This window comes from Portunus trituberculatus, chromosome 18, assembly GCF_017591435.1.
Source record: "Portunus trituberculatus isolate SZX2019 chromosome 18, ASM1759143v1, whole genome shotgun sequence".
Lineage (NCBI taxonomy): Eukaryota > Metazoa > Arthropoda > Malacostraca > Decapoda > Portunidae > Portunus > Portunus trituberculatus.
In genome coordinates, this window is record NC_059272.1 from 12,211,480 (window position 1) to 12,231,411 (window position 19,932).

The 19,932-nt window shown below is 39.6% G+C and overlaps 1 protein-coding gene and 1 non-coding gene across 5 annotated transcripts in view; one reads left to right on the forward strand and one right to left on the reverse strand.

Moving 5' to 3' along the window:
- Positions 1-19,932, reverse strand: part of LOC123505542 (neuronal acetylcholine receptor subunit alpha-7-like) — a 429,580-nt gene that overhangs the window by 342,504 nt on the left and 67,144 nt on the right. The window lies entirely within an intron of this gene.
- Trnal-cag lies at positions 12,729-12,802 on the forward strand. The gene has a single exon. It is a non-coding gene; the product is annotated as a tRNA-Leu (tRNA).

The window sequence follows — 19,932 nt, forward strand, 5'->3', positions numbered from 1 at the left end:
TCTGCATTGAAAGAGACTGGAACGCGACGGAAAAGTCCCAGACTACTCTGCAGGTATTCCAGCGAGGTAGACCCCTCTTCACCATAGTCTTCCACATCACCTTACTGCCGAATATGTAACCTCATTGTGGGAGATCAGCTACGCTGTCCCAGTGCACGAGAAGAGCATTGTATTTAGGGTAGTAAAGTATAATACTGTCTTATTGCGGCATTGAGATAAGTGCTTGAGAGCATGTCCACAACGCCAGGCTGTCGTGCGGTGCATCGCAAACGAAATCTGTGGTCACAACGTATATGCCTGCTTCATTAGAGGAATCATGGTCGCCCCCCACCTCCACGACTAACAAAAGTTTGTGGAAACATAACTACAGTATTGGAACAATTTTATGATCTCATACTTGTCCCGTAACGATCCCAGTGTTGCTGGTTGTAGTGTCAAGATTGTAAGCCATGATGAATGAGCAACTCAAAGTTATACGTGACAGTGACACGAAATGAATGGGTGAGTGAATGAGTGATGTGTTCCTAGAAGTGTCAGTTTAGATAGATAGATAGATATATAGATAGGTAGATAGATAGATAGATAGATAGATAGATAGATAGATAGAGAGAGAGAGAGAGAGAGAGAGAGAGAGAGAGAGAGAGAGATACAGACAGACAGGTAAGACCATATATAAAGATCGTTTCCTGGATTTTTCCCTTGCATCACCCACCTCGTTCCATCCGCGCCTCCCCTCTTCTCCATAAAACCCATCGGAGCGCGGCTCTGACAACACTCACTCTCGCCCTCCCCGCTGCCACGCGAGCACCTCACTATAGCAACCACTCTACTTTGACACTCCCAACTCAGATTTAACATTTTTTGATATGTTTATACAAGGTTTACAGCTTTTTGTTTGTACTTTTGTCCACGTGTGTGTGTGTGTGTGTGTGTGTGTGTGTGTGTGTGAGCCGTTGTTAGGATTTGCAATTTTTTTTCTTGTTCTGTACATATTGTTCCACATCTACATCAACATCTACACATTTTTATTTAGTCAACAAACACCCAATGAAGTAGATTTCGAAAGATTCTCCGAAAAAAAAAAGTAAAAAAAATGTATTTAGTTCATTCGTTTCTGGCTATTTTCAAACGAACAGTGCATTTGCCTTCAAAACCAGAAACAGTTTGCAGTAATTCCCACTGCTATGGCCTCTCCGCAAGCTATAATTGAAAGTATTCTCGCGTAAGTTTACAATATGATTTCAAAATAGTGTGCTAAAATAAGGCTTGGTCGAGCATTTCAACTTTTCTAAATCATAAAGTTTTATTCTTGTTCAATAAGATAGTCTGCGATCACTCAATGGCGCATCCAGTCATATTTTCGTTACCAATGGAACAGTAAAGAGTGCCAACCACGCAAATTACGCACGTTTCGGAAAGATATGAGAGAGAGAGAGAGAGAGAGAGAGAGAGAGAGAGAGAGAGAGAGAGAGAGAGAGAGAGAGAGAGAGAGAGAGAGAGAGAGAGAGAGAGAGAGAGAGAATTTAGAACTAGAAAACACAAACACATAAAACACACACACACAACACACACACACACACACACACACACACACACACACACACACACACACACACACACACACACACACACACACACACACACACACACACACACACACACACACACACACACACACACACACACACACACACAGGGACGTAATTAAATTCTCATCACAGCCCTCGGGAGTCAGCCAGCCATTGAAGGCAGCACTGAGGGAGAGACAATTACAGAAGGTGGAGACAAAGAACTAAGATAACAATGGATGAAGATGCTTCTCTCTTTCTTTGTATTCAATTGTGGTCATTGTTGACTTGGGAAGTTGAGGCCAAAACCACGTGCCACGCTCCCCTCTAGAGTGAGCAGCAAGTGATGACAGCTTTTTCAAAATTTTCTTTCCATGATGAGAAGTGAGACTAAATTCTTTTTCATTTTATTATTAATATTATTATCTTTTTGTCTTATTTTTTTTTTATGACAGCGGGAATGTGTTTGAAATATATTTAGTCTTTTCTCTGAGTTAGTCTCTCTGTTTGCCTCTCTCTCTCTCTCTCTCTCTCTCTCTCTCTCTCTCTCTCTCTCTCTCTCTCTCTCTCTCTCTCTCTCTCTCTCTCTCTCTCTCTCTCTCTCAAGACGAGGCCTGAATCACTGTCAGTAAGCAATCACCACATATCCTCCTTAAGGCGTAACACACACACACACACACACACACACACACACACACACACACACACACACACACACACACACACACGATTTGCCGGCATCATGGTTTCGACATCTCAATAAAATGCAACACGAAGGAAAGTACACATGAGAGGCAAAGGCTCTGACGCCACAAGCACACCGTCTCACCACCGGAAGAGGAGTCCTGAACGCTGCAAGAATAGTGTAGTTTTACGAATTATGAAGAAGTGAATGGAAGAAAATAAACTTGTTGCAGACTCCCTTCAATTTATTGTTTTATTTTGGTATTTATTGTTCGGTTTTATTCTATTTTGCAATTATAATATGTTCGAAAGTGTCGCGATATCTTTTCTCGAATTACCTTCCCTTGACACTGATGCATTAGCTTCAAGTTTCCATTCAGGATATGGAGGATCTTATTTTCTTTACTAATGCAATGTTCTTTCCACTAACACTTTTATATATGAAATAATTATTTTTTGTCCCGCTGAAAAAATACTAAAGAAAAAAGAACGCATGAGACGACTCCGGTGTCTTGGTGACCTAGTGCTTGTATCATTTCATTATTTTATAGAGGAGTATATAAACAGACTTAGTTGGTTTATGCTGGATTTTGTCATGAAAGGTGAGATTTCTTTTTCTCTCGCAAACAAAAATCAGCTGCAGATATATATATATACACACTTACGGCACTTTATTTATTTATTTTTTTTTTTTTTTTTTTTCGTGGGCGCTTAGTGGTCTCCTTCACGAACACTTTCTGGCCAAAGACAAATATATCTTTCCAGTTTCACACAACGAAAATGTGGACCCTATAGTATATATGTATCCGCATTTCTGCTAGTCTCACTGAAGGTTAGGTTTGTAAATATTTGTCCAGAATTTGATTTTCCTTTCCGTAAACAATTACTTTTCCTGTGGTCGACACCAGCGACACTTATAGCCTTGTCATGCTGCTTCTACCGGAGTAGCCAGTGGTCAGTGTCAAGAAGACTGGTTTCCTTCAGCCGACGGTGTTGTGACGCGAAGATTAACATCAACATGATTGGTGATAACGGAGGGGTGGTGCCGAAATCTTCCTATAGTCGCCATGCCTTTCTGGCTGGCGCGACAAACTGTTGCTCCAACCCATTTGATATAGTATGTCCGCTCACTCCCTGAACGTTTAGCGGGATAATCTGTTACTCATTCCAGCTTTGTACATACACACTATTTGTATTTCTAACCACAGTCAAACATGGGGAATGACGTAACAATCGATGCGCGACTTATACATTGCACCCTGTCAGGGTGCAAATTTTGTGTAAAAAAAAGAGAAAAAAATCTCGGATTCGTTAATAGCCTTCCGGCAACTTCCTGCCAGTTCCGCAGCTCGGCAATAATCCTATCATGCGACGATGGCTGATGTATGATAACTTGAAGTTTCCATATCAATTGCTTTAACTGGTAAATTGTTTTCGTAAACATTATTGTTTCCGCAGACCTCACATATACAAGTGTGTATACATGAGTATACAGTAGTAAGTAACCTTGTAGAGAAAGAGAGAGAAAAAAAAAGGATAAGTTTTAAGACAGATTTCGAGGGTCAAAATTAGTTCCTACGGATGTTTTGTTCAGAGTAGCGATTGAGAACAGTAGGGAAAGGAAAGTACAGTCAACAAAGAAAAGCTATAAAAGTCAAACAAATTAAATAACCAGACTATAATGACTTCCCACACGAGTCCTATAACTTTGGTCTCCACACAACACTAGTTGTTACTAAAAAGTTCGGCATCGTATCACCGACGGAGAACTTTTCATAGAATGTTAGTGGAGTAGCAAGGGGAAAAAAAACACTCCCAAAACCAGCTAATGAAAGTATGCGGAAGGAGAGAACATGGATGGATGGATATTTGGGGCACATTCAAGAGAAGAATTCCATCACCGGATCATGATAAAATGACTCAGCTGTCAATGTACAGCTAGTATCTTTATTTTTTTCTACTTCAAAGAGAGGAAAATTGAATACATAAATACTTCCAGTTCTTAACAAAACTTGCATCTTCTACAGCTTTCACTTTAGAAAACGGGAAAATGAGAAGAAAGAAATAAGTAAAATCTATTCTTGTTCTGTACTGGTCCAGGGACTTTCACGCTCACTGGAGATCAGGAGGTGGTACGGTAGATTGAATTTCTTGAATCGTTTGTGGGGGGAGGCTTCAGCTGGTTCAATTTATCGAAAAAAGGCCTAAAAGTTTCGTAAGAGGAAAAAATGTTAAATGTCGTTCCTAAATGTGTTCTTTTTTTTCCTATTTCATTTTGATGTACATCTCTCTCTCTCTCTCTCTCTCTCTCTCTCTCTCTCTCTCTCTCTCTCTCTCTCTCTCTCTCTCTCTCTCTCTCTCTCTCTCTCTCTCTCTCTCTCTCTCTCACACACACACACACACACACACACACACACACACACACACACACACTTTTTTTTATGCAAGAGAGAAAACCAGCCAAGGGCAACAAAAGATTAAAAGAAAGCTCCACTTGAGTGCCAGTTCCCTTAAAGATTGATATAGAATTAGCCAAAAGGCAGGGACAAATGTCTTGAAACCTCCCTCTTAAAAGAAGTCAAGCCGTGGGAAGATGAAAATACAGAAGCAGGCAGGGAATTCCAAGTTTACCAGAGAAAGGTATGAATGATTAAGAATACTGGTTAACTCTTCCATTAACGAGTTGGACAGAATAGGGATGAGAGGAAGAAGAAAGCAGCGAGGCCGCAGGAGGAGGGGAGGCATGCAGTTAGCAAGGTCAATAGAGCAGTTAGCATGAAAATAGCGATAAAAGATAGAAAGAGATGCAACATTTCAGTGGTGAGAAAGAGGCTGAAGACAGTTAGTCAGAGGAGGGAAGTTGATGAGACGAAAAGCTTTTGATTCCACCCTATCTAATAAAACTGTGTAAGTGGAACCCCCAAAACATGTGAAGAGTACCCCATACAAGAACGGATATAGCCCTTGTACAGAGTTAGCAGTTGGAGAGGCGAGAAAAAACTGGCGGAGACGCCACAGAACACTTAACTTCGTAGAAGTTGTTTTAGCAAGAAATGAGATGCGAAGTTTCCAGTTCAGATTATAAGTAAAAGACAGATTGAGGATATTCAGTGTGGAAGAGGGAGACAGTTGAGTGTCATTGAAGAGGAGGGGATAGTTGTCTGGAAAAAAAGTATCCCTTTAGCCCAGAAATTCCCGTAAAAAGCCCACATGGTATAAATGAAAAAAAAAAAATGAGCATAATACCTCCTTAGGTTCCTCAAACTGGCAGAGGCAAAACACTATAGGCACCTCCACTTTGAGGGATCCTGAGGAGGGATTGCAGAAATAGGACAAGATACAGATATGAGATTCCCTTATAAACTTAACCGCTATCGCTTCAGTCTCTTGGCCGTATAATATTATTTATATAATGTCAATCAACTCCTTTTATGCATGGTGGTTTTGGGTACAACAAACACCGAAAATAAGGCGTCTATTGGAAATACAAGTGCTTTTGAGAAATAGTCCAAAACCATGTCCAAGTAGGATAGATTGTCTTGAACCTCTTTCTTGAAAGGAAGGAGGAAATATGAAATCATTAAAGAAGTTACAGAGTTCAAAAGTTAAATGAATGAAAGACTGGGAGTACTGATTAACTTTACCTGCATTAGGAGGTGGACAGAATATGAATGAGAGAATGTATAAAACCTCTTGTGAAGGGAAGTCGCGTTAGTGAGGAAAGCATGCAGTTAACATGGTCAGAAAAGCAATTCCAGTGAAAATAGCGACATGAGATTTAATACCTTGGTACATATTTAGGACCTTTTTTTTTCACTAGACATCTGTCTGTTATTCACATCTTACCTTCTTCCTTCGGTTATTCCTTTCTTCCATATCTATATTTTAATTCTTTTCACTAAACTATCATGTGTGTCTCCAGACTTTCGCCACTTTAGATACTTTAACCTCTTAACCTTTTCCTTTCCTGTTCTTTTTCTTTTCGTTAGCTTATATTACTTCTTTTCTTCAGCTTCCATCTGTTTCTTGATAATGTCAAAGGGAAACGCACTGGATCATCATTTGTGATTTCATTCCCACTTTTCACTTTCCTTCTGCACCGGAAGTGTTGTGGAGTAACATCGGTAGGTCGCTAGCTGGGATTTCTCAAAGACATCTACTAATGAGAAACTGAGGTAGCATGGAATTAAAGGATCAAACTACGACCTTCCAAATTAGCATTTAATGGATTATGTGGAGAGTTGAAGAAAATGGCGCCAAGGGAGAAGAAACTATTAACTCCTGCAACAATCAGACGATTTTTTTCTCCAAGTGTAATCTTATCTTCTGTTTTGTTCATTCATTTATACATTTTTTTTCTATTCAAGTAAACCATTTGCTCATATTTCAATGAATCTTATTTTCATTTGGACATGTTCTGCTCTATAAATGAAGAATTGGGTTTTCCTTACCAAACCGTATGTGTCATTGTTGATAAAACATTCCAATTTCAATATCTTAAAACGTCTCTGGTATGCTCAAGATGAAATAATATTAACATTGGAGAGTCATAAAAAGTTAAAGAAAAAATACATAACCAAATCAGTTCTCTTCATCCTTGCTAGTGAATGATGATCATCATCAAGATACGCTTCTTGCTCATTAAGGAAAATTTACCGTGCTGTTAGTGGTGAACTACTCGCAAATCTTTTTCCTTGTGTGTATAACAGATAGATACTTGCATACATAAAGAGGCACACATAAATAGATATACTGATTCTGCTGCTCTTGCTGTTGCTGCGGCTGCTGCTGCTGCTGCTGCTGCTGCTGCTCATGCTGTTGCTGCTGTTGCTGCTGCTGCTGCTGCTGCTGCTGCTGCTTCTGCTTCTGCTGTTGCTGCTGGTCCTGCTGCTGATACTACTGCTGTTAACTGCTGCTACCATTACTGTTGCTTCTGCTACTACTTGTTTCTTACTACTTACTACTACTACTACTACTACTAATAATAATAATAATAATAATAATAATAATAATACTACTACTACTACTACTACTACTACTACTACTACTACTACTACTATTACTACTACTTCGACACTAGAATACCGGTTAAAATGTAGCATCTCATAATATCATCAGTTGAAGCCTTTTTTTTACGGTTACATGTTGCCTGTGTGCTTGCATTAGGGAACAGGAAACAGTCGTTGCATTAGGAAGCATTATTCGTTTAGGTCTTCCAAAATACACAGCGATAAAGTCGTGAGCACAGTTGGAGGGGATGATGGAAACACACACACACACACACACACACACACACACACACACACACACACACACACACACACACACACACACACACACACACACACACACACACACGGTAGCTCAGTGGTTAGAGCGCTGGCTTCACAAGCCAGAGGACCGGGGTTCGATTCCCCGGCCGGGTGGAGATATTTGGGTGTGTCTCCTTTCATGTGTAGCCCCTGTTCACCTAGCAGTGAGTAGGTACGGGATGTAAATCGAAGAGTTGTGACCTTGTTGTCCCGGTATGTGGTGTGTGCCTGGTCTCAGTCCTATCCGAAGATCGGAAATAATGAGCTCTGAGCTCGTTCCGTAGGGTAACGTCTGGCTGTCTCGTCAGAGACTGCACCAGATCAAACAGTGAAACACACACACACACACACACACACACACACACACACTCCTCCCTCGAAAAATACATACTTAAAGATCAAAGGGATTACTATTTACTAGTATGAATATAAGACATTTCTGAAACCAATCAGTAATTTGATATTTTATCGCTCTCGAAGAAAGCAATCTTCGGTTTGTTATGCTAAACATTTCGAGTCGTTCGAGTCTTAAGATCTGTAAACTGTAACCTGCAACCATTTTGAAATGAATCTAAGTTTTGTAATCTGTATTCTGTTGCGTGGGTTTGTGTCCGTTGTGCAATATATGAGAGTTTACGTTAGTGTTGGTTAAGTTTTTCCCTTGCACAAATGTTAGTTTAAGAGTTGTTTGATGAGAAATGCAAGGGAAAAAAGTTAAACTCGGATAATAATGTGGTGGTAATGTTTACGATGTGTTAGGAGGGGAAGCTGTGAGGCTTGTGTATTGGAGAGATAGTAAACATACGAAACAAAGTTAATAAGATGGTCTGTAGTGTGATGTGTATATAAAAGGCAATATAATCCTTGATAATCTTTTGTTCAATGTGATTTCATCTCTCTCTCTCTCTCTCTCTCTCTCTCTCTCTCTCTCTCTCTCTCTCTCTCTCTCTCTCTCTCTCTCTCTCTCTCTCTCTCTCTCTCTCTCTCTCTCTCTCTCTCTCTCTCTCTCTCTCTATCCTTATATAAAAGTAGGGTGTTAAGAATTTTGTTTACTTTTCATACATATTCTTATTCACACTTTTATAGGACCAACTTTTTACATACACGATAACTAACACCATTGAATATATTTTCATTATGATTCCTTTGTTCTAAGGAAGAAAAAACATTTTCAGAAATTTCCCATGGAGGGTGACCTTGGTGGCTGCACTTCGGGATAATGTTATAAAGGTGCCCAAAATTAGGTTACGGCTAAAAACGTGAAAGGGGGAGACTCTTTCGTAAAATTTTGTATTGCTTAATTATTGTGGTGAGCACATAGAAGGGAATTGACAGTTACGTTATGTACATTTAATTTGATGGACTTTACTTTATATAAGTGTTTATGGTACTAAAACTATTTGGTAATTTACTTAATGCATCACTATTTTTGTTGGTAGTCAGCAAAAAAAAAAAAGTAAATATATATATATATATATATATATATATATATATATATATATATATATATATATATATATATATATATATATACGCGATAGTGTGGCTATGGGATCACCACTCGGCTTCCTCTTCACTAATTTCTACGTGGGGACCATCGAGGAGATGATCTTCACGCAACATGCAGAACTCAAGCCATCAATATACACAAGATACATCGACGACATCTTCATTAACATTAACACCGAGGGACAAATTCTGCAGCTCATCGATATATTCAAGAAAACTCCTGTCTGAGCTATGCGCACGAGATTGAAGACGACAAGAAGCTTCCATTCCTTGATGTGCTGGTCCACCGCGAAGAATCTTCGTTCTCCGCATCTGTTTACGTCACGGCAACCAAACCTGGGTTTCTGCTTTAATGGCAAGAGTGACTGCCCGGAGAAATACAGCCGCAGCGTCGTCAACGCTTTTGTCAAACGCGCACTCACACACTCCTCCACATGGAAAGCCACCAACGCCGAGCTACGAAGAGTTTCACAACTACTCACCAACAACGGATATCCACAGAAAGACATCGAAGACGTTATATGAAGAGGAATGGATTCCTTCATGTCAGAAAACAAGTTAAAAACAGAAGAACCAAGCATTACACTATATTACAAGAATACTACGACCACGGTTTATAAAGAAGACGAAAAAGCAATAAAGAAAAACCATCAGCAACAACGTCACTCCTAACCAGCGCAAACACAATTCTCACTTTTACGAGTAGATTACAAAAACGTTTACTTCAATATGCCCATTTCATCCTTTTCACCTTTCTTCTTGTGAAAAGTTGTCCACTGTCTTAGATTTACCATTCTTAAACAAATTAGTCGAGAAATCAGGAGAAAACCATGTTGTTTCGTGATATAATCTATTCCTTTTCATCTGAGACATACGCGGCTTCCTTCGCCGTCTCATCATTTCTCGATCAGCTTCTTCCTTCGCCTTTTCCTTCCTAATTAGTTTATGGAATGCCACTTTGCTTCTTTATCTTTTTTCTCGTTATTCTTTGCCCTGCTCTCACCTATTTCCATCTTCGTTCACACTTCCTTTCACCTTACCCTCCTTTTCCTCCACTCATCCTGCCCTTCTCTTGTGCCTCTCTTCCACCGAGTCCTTCACTTTCCCCTTCCCTCTCCACTCATTCCGGTCCTTGACTGTGCTTCTCCCTTATTGCTGGAGGCACCGCCAACCTCGGCATTATGAGATAGTTAAAAAAAAGTAATAACTGAGCTAACTAGATAACTAACGCGGTGTCCCCTTAGTCTCTCTTTCCATCAAGACCAAGTTTTCCCATAATGACCTACCGAGAATCTCGCCAAGCCTTTACACACCAACACAAGAGGCGAGACCCATTCTTCAGTCTCCATGCAGTCACCCCCTCGTAGTCACCAGTCCAAACTTCCTACACTAATCCTTTGAAAATGCCACAGGATAAGGGAGGGGAGAACCAATGGAAGAGGAGAGACTGTGGGCTGCCTGTGATGAGGTATACTGTTTGATTAATGAAGAAAAATAGAAAATGATATAGAATGGCAAGAGTGTACAATTTATTGTTCCAAATAAGAAAACGAGGTTACATAGTTCTTAATAAAACTATGGAGAGAGCGTTACTTCTTCCACTCAGAAATGACAAGGAGCCAAATTCAAGCACGCAATATTTATCCCGCAAACTAACTGCCATATTTTGCCTTTATGATGTAATCTATATCACTAAATACTATTGTAACATGATGTGGTATGCTTTTTTTTTTCTTTATCCCAGATATAATAGTTCATTCTTCAACTTTGTTATTCTTTATTACTTTTCAGAAATACAAAACTTTATTTTCAGATTACCACTAATAAGAAATGGAAAAAAGTAAAGTTTGAGAGGCCATTTTACATTCTCTCTCTCTCTCTCTCTCTCTCTCTCTCTCTCTCTCTCTCTCTCTCTCTCTCGTTTTTTTTTTCCTCTTTAATTCAAATAACGATTTTATTGTTACAATACATCAGTACCTTAACCATTAGTTGAAACATTTGTTTCTTATTCGTTTTTTTTTTATAAATTAAAAGGTATCGCGTCAACATCAACAACAACAATATCAACATCATCAACAACAGATGGTATCCACCTAGCGCAAGACTTTAGCTTCGACATTTTGAGAAGCATTGGCTTTAGTAAATCCCTAGAATTCCATCCCGTGCGCCTGTGGATCATCACGAATCTAAATCCATAACATTTCCAAGCGTCCCATCCCGCTTTCCTTCATCCACATCCTGTCTACTTTGACAATCACTGAAATGTCTCTCAATATGCATCCTATATCTCAAGCATCCCCTTCATTCCATCATGATTTAGCTTCTAACACCAGTATCTTGCTGGCTCACCCAACCTTTCACCCGCCATGCTCGCTCTCCAATCTGCCTCGCTATTTCCTTGCCTTCACCCATTGCCAGCCCCAATTCTCAACTCCCCATCTCGCCCGCCCTCACCAATTAGCAGACACTCATGGCCAGTTTGCGTCCGTCTCTTCCAATTCCGGAGTCGGGTTCTCCATCAGTATAATAGTGGTCTATTTTCTCCTCCAGTATTACTCACTGTCGAATTAAAAGTAGGGAAGAGAATAAAAGTAGTGGCAGTGCAATTATTTCCACTTTCCTTTATTTTTTTCCTTATTTTCTTCCGAAGAGAATGTATTAATTCATTTCATTGCATCAGAATATATTAAATAGAATGATTCCACGCTTTCCTGCTATTATTGGTGCTGATAATGTTCACTAATTATTGTTATTATTATTATTATTTGTATTACTATATACATCAGAATATATATATATATATATATATATATATATATATATATATATTCCATTTTTATGTTCTTTGCAAATAACGAACGTAAAAACATCCATGTATATTCATGCCACCACTATCACTCCATTATCAATATCACTCCCAGTACATGCATAACGAACACGACCGCCACTCCTACCACATCCAATATGCGCCGTGAAACAAGATAATATTGATACAATTCATCATTAGAATCAGAGGAAAATCATGGGCAAAGTCTCCAAATTAAGAAAAAAATATATTCTCAATTCCACATCTTGAGAGAGCGAAACAATTTTCTTACTTTTTCTGTAGCCACAAGTTCGTCTAAGGAAAGAAAGGATTCCCATTTCCATTTCTCTTCTTTCTATTGTTCTCTCTCTCTCTCTCTCTCTCTCTCTCTCTCTCTCTCTCTCTCTCTCTCTCTCTCTCTCTCTTTTCCTGAGAAACTAACGTCACTGTATTTGATTCTAGTAATCATCTAACTTTCCTCTACACCTGTGGTTATTACTGCCTTTTTGGTCTTTTTTCCGAACATATTAAGTTTCCATATTCACTTTTATCACATTATCTTTCCTCTGAACATAATATTACTGTATTCTGTCCCTTTCCTTCATTTTCCTTTTCTTAATTATTCCCAGTTTCTGACTTCACTAACAGCAAACGTTTAATGTAGCAACACATTCACATTCTCCTGCGCGACTCAATTTTTTTTTTTTTTTTTTTTTCTCTCTCTTTTCCATTTCAACGTCTAAAAACTGGTTGAAATGGGACACACACGCTCCCGCTTATCCACATGAGCGTGCGCGCACACACACACACACACACACACACACACACACACACACACACACACACACACACACGGTAGCTCAGTGGTTAGAGCGCTGGCTTCAGAAGCCAGAGGACCGCGGTTCGATTCCCCGGCCGGGTGGAGATGTTTGGGTGTGTCTCCTTTCACGTGTAGCCCCTGTTCACCTAGCAGTGAGTAGGTATGGGATGTAAATCGAGGAGTTGTGACCTTGTTGTCCCGGTGTGTGGTGTGTGCCTGGTCTCAGGCCTATCTGAAGATCGGAAATAATGAGCTCTGACCTCGTTCCGCAGGGTAACGTCTGGCTGTCTCGTCAGAAACTGCAGCAGATCAAACAGTGAAACACACACACACACACACACACACACACACACACACACACACACACACACACACACACACACACACAACTTCAAATTATCGCTGAGTGGCCGAGAAATGTCCACATTTTTTACTGTCAGGAAGACCAGCAAAAAATCAGCAAATAGAATAAAAAATAAACCCGTGCATTATCCCGCACTCCAAAAGGAATTCATGAATCTATTGCTTCCTATCAACCTTATCTCCAACGGCGATTGCATCAGGGAGCTCAGGGAGGAGACGTAAACTTCTGCAAAGGCGCTATTCACAAAATCCTGCCTGCTCCACCACGAGCAGGGGCCGAGCATCTATAAGCCTTCAGGGATGATAATATTTGCCTACTGCCCCTACAGGCCACCAAGAACATACACACACACACACACACACACACACACACACACACACACACACACACACACACACACACACACACACACACACACACACAGTCTCAGTCCTACCCGAAGATCGGTCTATGAGCTCTGAGCTCGCTCCGTAATGGGGAAGACTGGCTGGGTGACCAGCGGACGACCAAGGTGAATTACACAAAGAAAGGGTAGGCAAAAAATAGCAGCAATACATAGTAGTTGTAATAACAGTATTGGTAGCAGGAACAGCATCAGTAGTTGTGATGGTGATAGCAGTGTTGGTGGTGGCTGTGGTAATTGTAATAGTTCTTAGTTTTTTACGACTAAACATAATTATTTTTATTACGAAGATCGTCATCATCATCATCATCATCATCATCATCATCATCATCATCATCATCATCATCATCATATCACTACCACCATCACCACCACGATTGTCAGCCTACATGTGGGTGCAGAGTCTCTTCTCTTTTATTCATCAAAAAGCAAATCTTGCAGATGGGTAGGAGAAGGAGGAGGAGGAGGAGGAAGAGGAGGTTTTCCTCTCCACATAATTTTAAGCGTAAATATTATGCATGAAAAAGGTGGCTGAACGTCTCAAGCTTAATATGAACTCATTAAGTATGAAAACGTTATTTTTCTCTTATAGGAACTAATATGATAATGTGATACGGCACATTTTCGGTTTCATTTGTACTCATGCTTAGATTCACTATTTCATATGCCTCTCTCTCTCTCTCTCTCTCTCTCTCTCTCTCTCTCTCTCTCTCTCTCTCTCTCTCTCTCTCTCTCTCTCTCTCTCTCTCTCTCTCTCTCTCTCTCTCTCTCTCTCTCTCTCTCTCTCTCTCTCTCATCTATCTCTCTATATATATATATATATATATATATATATATATATATATATATATATATATATATATATATATATATATATATATATATATATATATATATATATATATATATATATATATATATATATATATATATATATATATATATATATATATATATATATATATATATATATATATATATATATATATATATATATATATATATATATATATATATATATATATATATATATATATATATATATATATATATATATATATATATATATATGTTAGAAATCTTTCATTGCACTTAACTGAATATTCTATTTACCTGACTTACCTGGGGATATGCGGGTGGTGAACTATAATGAGCCTATATACAAATTAAATATACTGATAAATATGCATACTTCCTCGTAGATCGTGCGTGAACTCAATCAGGTACGCATAATGCTATCTCGTGCATTATTCAGCAGCAGCCTTCCATTCTCTCCTGGCCACATTAACAACATATACGGGGAAATATCTGTATTCTCACTTCTTAATTACGGCTAGGATAACTCTGTTTGCTTTAGCGTGTATGTGTATGTGTTCTGATGGGGAGAAGGTATATATAGGTGTGTACTCTGCACTTACACTCAGGGAAGACAGTGGCATTGGATACAGGGTAAAATGCAAAGATCGAAAGAAAAAGAGTGGAAAAAAGTTGAAGGGATGAAAGGGGTAGGGAAGCTGGAATGAGGAATAGAAGTTCCAGAGATGGAATGACATAGAGAAGCAGTGGAGCAAGGCAATGGTATGTCCAGCAAAGGATTCTGTTAAATGTGACAATGGTGATCCATCGTCCTTTTCAGTCAACAGCAAACAAGTCACTTGAAAATTGTATTGATTTATATCGTTATATTGTTGAATAGTTCTTAGGGAAAACAGATTTATCAATACATGGAAACTGCGTGTAGCTTGTGCATCGTAATACGAAAAAATTGTGGTTCGTTTGAAAGAGAAGACATTAAATTATCTTGGAACCTATCTCATACCTTTTAATATATCATATCAGTGTGCTAATCGATCAGAGACAATAAGTATGCAGAAGAGGACAAGGCTGGTGTGATGAAGAAAGGAATAAGAAAAGTGTGAGAGCAGAACAGTTATTGCTGTTCAGTTTGAGTGACAAGATTGACTTTATGAAAAAATGCATGAAAGAGAAAAATCTTTATTTCCTGAAGCCATTATAAAAATATTCAATTATATAAAAAAACTAAATAAATGAAAAATAAGAGAGAACACATTCCTCCTTAAATTACATTATTAACTGGCTTACGACACGTTAGAGGGACAAAATGTATCCTTTAGTAAAAAAAAAAAAAAAACTTTTCCGTACTAGTGATGGAATTCGTCCCTTGAATCACATATGCTTAGTAAAACGGAGCCTCGAGTTATGATCTTAAAACTGAAAAAGAAGGTTAAAAAATCTGAACACATGCGGAGAGACAAGCGGCATGCCTATTGTTGATATGCATGATTGTGTATTTCTCATCTACCGATCCAAAAAAAAATAATAATAACAATGTATTACAGTAAAGGTCGCTTAAGTCGTACCCTGATAAGCCGAATATAGGATAAGTCGGATATTTTCAAGTTCTTTTTGTTTTTGGATTTCTATCCCGAGTGCACCAGTAGGAATGTTTTACCCTTCAGCTGAATCGTTTTAAGCCACTCGGCTTATATATTGGGTGAAATATCCCGGATAGCTTGTACATTGTCTGAGTCATTTAAGGAGTTGTCTGAGCCATTCCAGACGGGCGCGTGTGCCACGGCACTGCCGACGCTAAGATTAGTGTTTACACAGCTCACTAAGGAAGCGTGTGGCAGTGTTTGTATTCCTTATTGTTGCCTTTATAAACCTACCATAACTTCTAAGGGCAAAGCTGTGTGTGTGTGTGTGTGTGTGTGTGTGTGTGTGTGTGTGTGTGTGTGTGTGTGTGTGTGTGATTCATCATTGTCGTGTGCTGGTCACCTAGCCAGCCTTTCCCATTACGGAGCGAGGTCAGAGCTCATAGACCGATCTTCGGGTAGAACTGAGACCACAACACACTCCACACACCGGGAAAGCGAGGCCACAACCCCTCGAGCTACATCCCGTACCTACTTGCTGCTAGGTGAACAGGGGCTACACATTAAGAGGCTTGCCCGTTTGCCTCGCCGCGCCTGGGATTCGAACCCGGGCCTTTTCGGTCGTTAACCGAGGGTGCTAACCACTACACTACGCGATGTGTGTGTGTGTGTGTGTGTGTGTGTGTGTGTGTGTGTGTGTGTGTGTGTGTGTAATTCACCACGGTCGTTTCCTAGTCACCCAGCCAGCCTTCCCCATTGCGGAGCGAGATCAGAGCTCATAGACCGATCTTTGGGTAGGACTGAGACTACAACACACTCCACACACCGGGAAAACGAGGCCACAACCCCTCGAGTTACATCCCGTACCTACTTGCTGCTAGGTGAACAGGGGCTACACATTTAGAGGCTTGCCCATTTGCCTCGCCGCGCCCTTGTGTGTGTGTGTGTGTGTGTGTGTGTGTGTGTGTGTGTGTGTGTGTGTGTGTGTGTGTGTGTGTGTGTGTGTGTGTACGCAGCATGAGTATGTTTGTGCTTGCGCCTTGTATGTATTACCTATTTACATAATACATTACGTAGACAATTTCAACTGTTAGTGATAACAGGCGTGCGAATTGTGAAAAAAAAAATCCCTTGGATTACTTGGATTACTTTCCCCCAATTGGTCCGACTTAAGAGGGGTTTACTGTACTCTTATATAAGAGGAAAAGGAATGGCGTGTGTCGTATTACAAAGAGCAACAGTTTAAGGAAACTCACATCATTATATAAATATGTGTATGTGATGGATTATTCCTACATCAAAAAGATCTGTGGCAAGAGGATTAGCAGCAAAGAGACGAAGAAGCCCATACTAGTAACATGCCACAGAACCCTGACCTTATTTTATGCATGCAAAATTTCCCCCCCGTTAATAGGGATCAATTCAAGGCCACATTGAATACTATTAAGCTGCCAAATGCTTTCCCTCTAACTTCTCCCGATCGGCACACCCCTACCAAACTCCGCCACCCATCCCCTGTGCTATTTCCAGGGACCAATGCAAATGATGTTCCGGATTGGTGTGGAGTGGTATGGGTTTTTTTGCTACATGAGTATTAAATAGAAAAATAAATAAATAAAATAGATAAACAAATACAAAATATCCATACTATAACGTTCCATGCCCTTCCATTTCTCTCTCTCTCTCTCTCTCTCTCTCTCTCTCTCTCTCTCTCTCTCTTTGCGTGGCAGTTTTTGTAAATATGCATACTGTAACTACTATTGTTTTATCTATTTGTTTTTTTTTCCTTCTTAGGATCATCATTTGCCATTTGGCCGAGTCCATATTCTTCACATTCCTCCTCTTACCCACCAAATTATTACCATTTGGTGCACCACTCTTCCTCGCACCACCGCTATTTTTTTCACATCTATATATTCATTTTTTTTTCTACTCCTTTTCGTCAGTTTCGCCAGTTCACTTTCCTCGAATACTGTCACTGAAAGCTGTCAATAAAACATCTTGCCGCATCTCTTTACATCTACTGGTTCACCTGTTCTCGTAGGGTATTCAACTGGATGATTTAAACAGTTTGTGCTAGTGTTCTTGATAATACTTATACGTATATTCCTTAATCCCGTGTCTGAAAAGTGCACAGGGAATAAAAACATACTAACAGTCTTGACCGTGCAGTCTAGAAAGCTAAGTAAAATGATGAATTAGAGGAGAGAAAGAAAGGCAGAGTAGAGGAAGCTAAAGAAGATTATCTCCACGCAAGCAAGACTAGTTCTTTTCCATCCATTTTTAGTGAAATGATTCTCTCTCTCTCTCTCTCTCTCTCTCTCTCTCTCTCTCTCTCTCTCTCTCTCTCTCTCTCTCTCAATATCTGATCTATTTAAAATCTACTTTTCATTCGAATTATTCTATTTGTAAACGTTCTATACTTAAATATAACTTCGTATTTTTATACTGATGAATTAGAGCGACAGAAGTTCATTGGACTCTCGTGCCACCACTGCAGCAGTAACACGCCCAGGTATACTGCTACACCGTCCATTTACTAATTTTCAGTCCCACGTTGAATAAGTATTGCAACAATCCTGTGCAAATTATTTATATTGATGTATGAAATTGCCTGACAAAGGCTGAGCGAAAACCAATTTGTTTCCCTGGAATCACGAAGGGTCACATGAAATATACCGGCGAACTAAATTGTTTCGATTCTCTGCTGATCTCGACATTGCTTCCTAATATTGCTAAAAATCGTATACATATTACTTTTAGGTCGTTTTTCCTTTTTGTACAAGCCTCACTTTTGAGAATACAATCAAACTTGTAGACAGCGATTGAAGAGATTGAAATGTATGTGAGGGGAGACTCGCTCATTCCAAATGAATGTGACTAGACTATATGGACTACTACAGTGTATGTTCTCAGTTCACTTTCTGCCTTTCGGTATCCTTGCCTCCCTCGCCATACCTTCCAGTTTAGCCTGTGCTGTCAGTCAGACTGGGTTCCCTACCCTCGTCCTCACCCCCAATCATTACCAAGGGTCTTCCTTTGAAAAAAAAAAAAATCATCTTTTCCTTGGTAAGTTTTGCCAATTATGAACTTTGACAGCGCTTCTACACCTTCAGTTAGCATCGTCAGAAGCTCATGTTTCTCTCTCTCTCTCTCTCTCTCTCTCTCTCTCTCTCTCTCTCTCTCTCTCTCTCTCTCTCTCTCTCTCTCTCTCTCTCTCTCTCTCTCTCTCTCTCTCTCTCTCTCTCTCTCTCTCTCTCTCTCTCTCTCTCTCTCTCTCTCTCTCTCTCTCTCTCTCTCTCTCTCTCTCTCTCTCTCTCTCTCTCTCTCTCTCTCTCTCTCTCTCTCTCTCTCTCTCTCTCTCTCTCTCTCTCTCTCTCTCTCTCTCTCTCTCTCTCTCTCTCTCTCTCTCTCTCTCTCTCTCTCTCTCTCTCTCTCTCTCTCTCTCTCTCTCAGGCAGCCTGTCAATCTGAACATAACCTTCCTTCTCATAGTCAGAATGCAATCCGTAGTGAGCGAACATCTAACTCTCCTTATTGAGCTTTGGTCATCATCCTTCAGTAGAAATATCAGGGAATTTTTTTGCTGACAGTGACATACTACCAATTTTAGATAGAGTACATCAAAAGTTCTTAATCTGTAAATTTTCCTTGTATAGTTTTATCCTTATCTCTACACATCTATGTAAATAAAATGTTCTTTGTAGCCGTTCTAGTGCTCCACGGGTAGACTGGCAATATTTTCTGTTATTCATGCACTTCCTATCTATCCATTCTTACTTTCACTGAAAGAAAATGAGAGTCAAAGCTTTAACAGTGCCATGTATTATACTTTCATGCTCCTATCAATTATTTCATCACTGTCACCATTTGATATTTCATGTGAATAATGATGTTTGTTTTCTTTGCGTCGTCTCTTTGTGCAAAATAATACATTACTATTGATATTATAAAAGACTAATACATATTATATACATGCTTAGAGATAAAACTCGCTTCATAAAATACTAAATACCTTTCTACTAATACGTGTGTCAAATGTCTGCTGCTGTTCATCTTTCTTCACCTGTG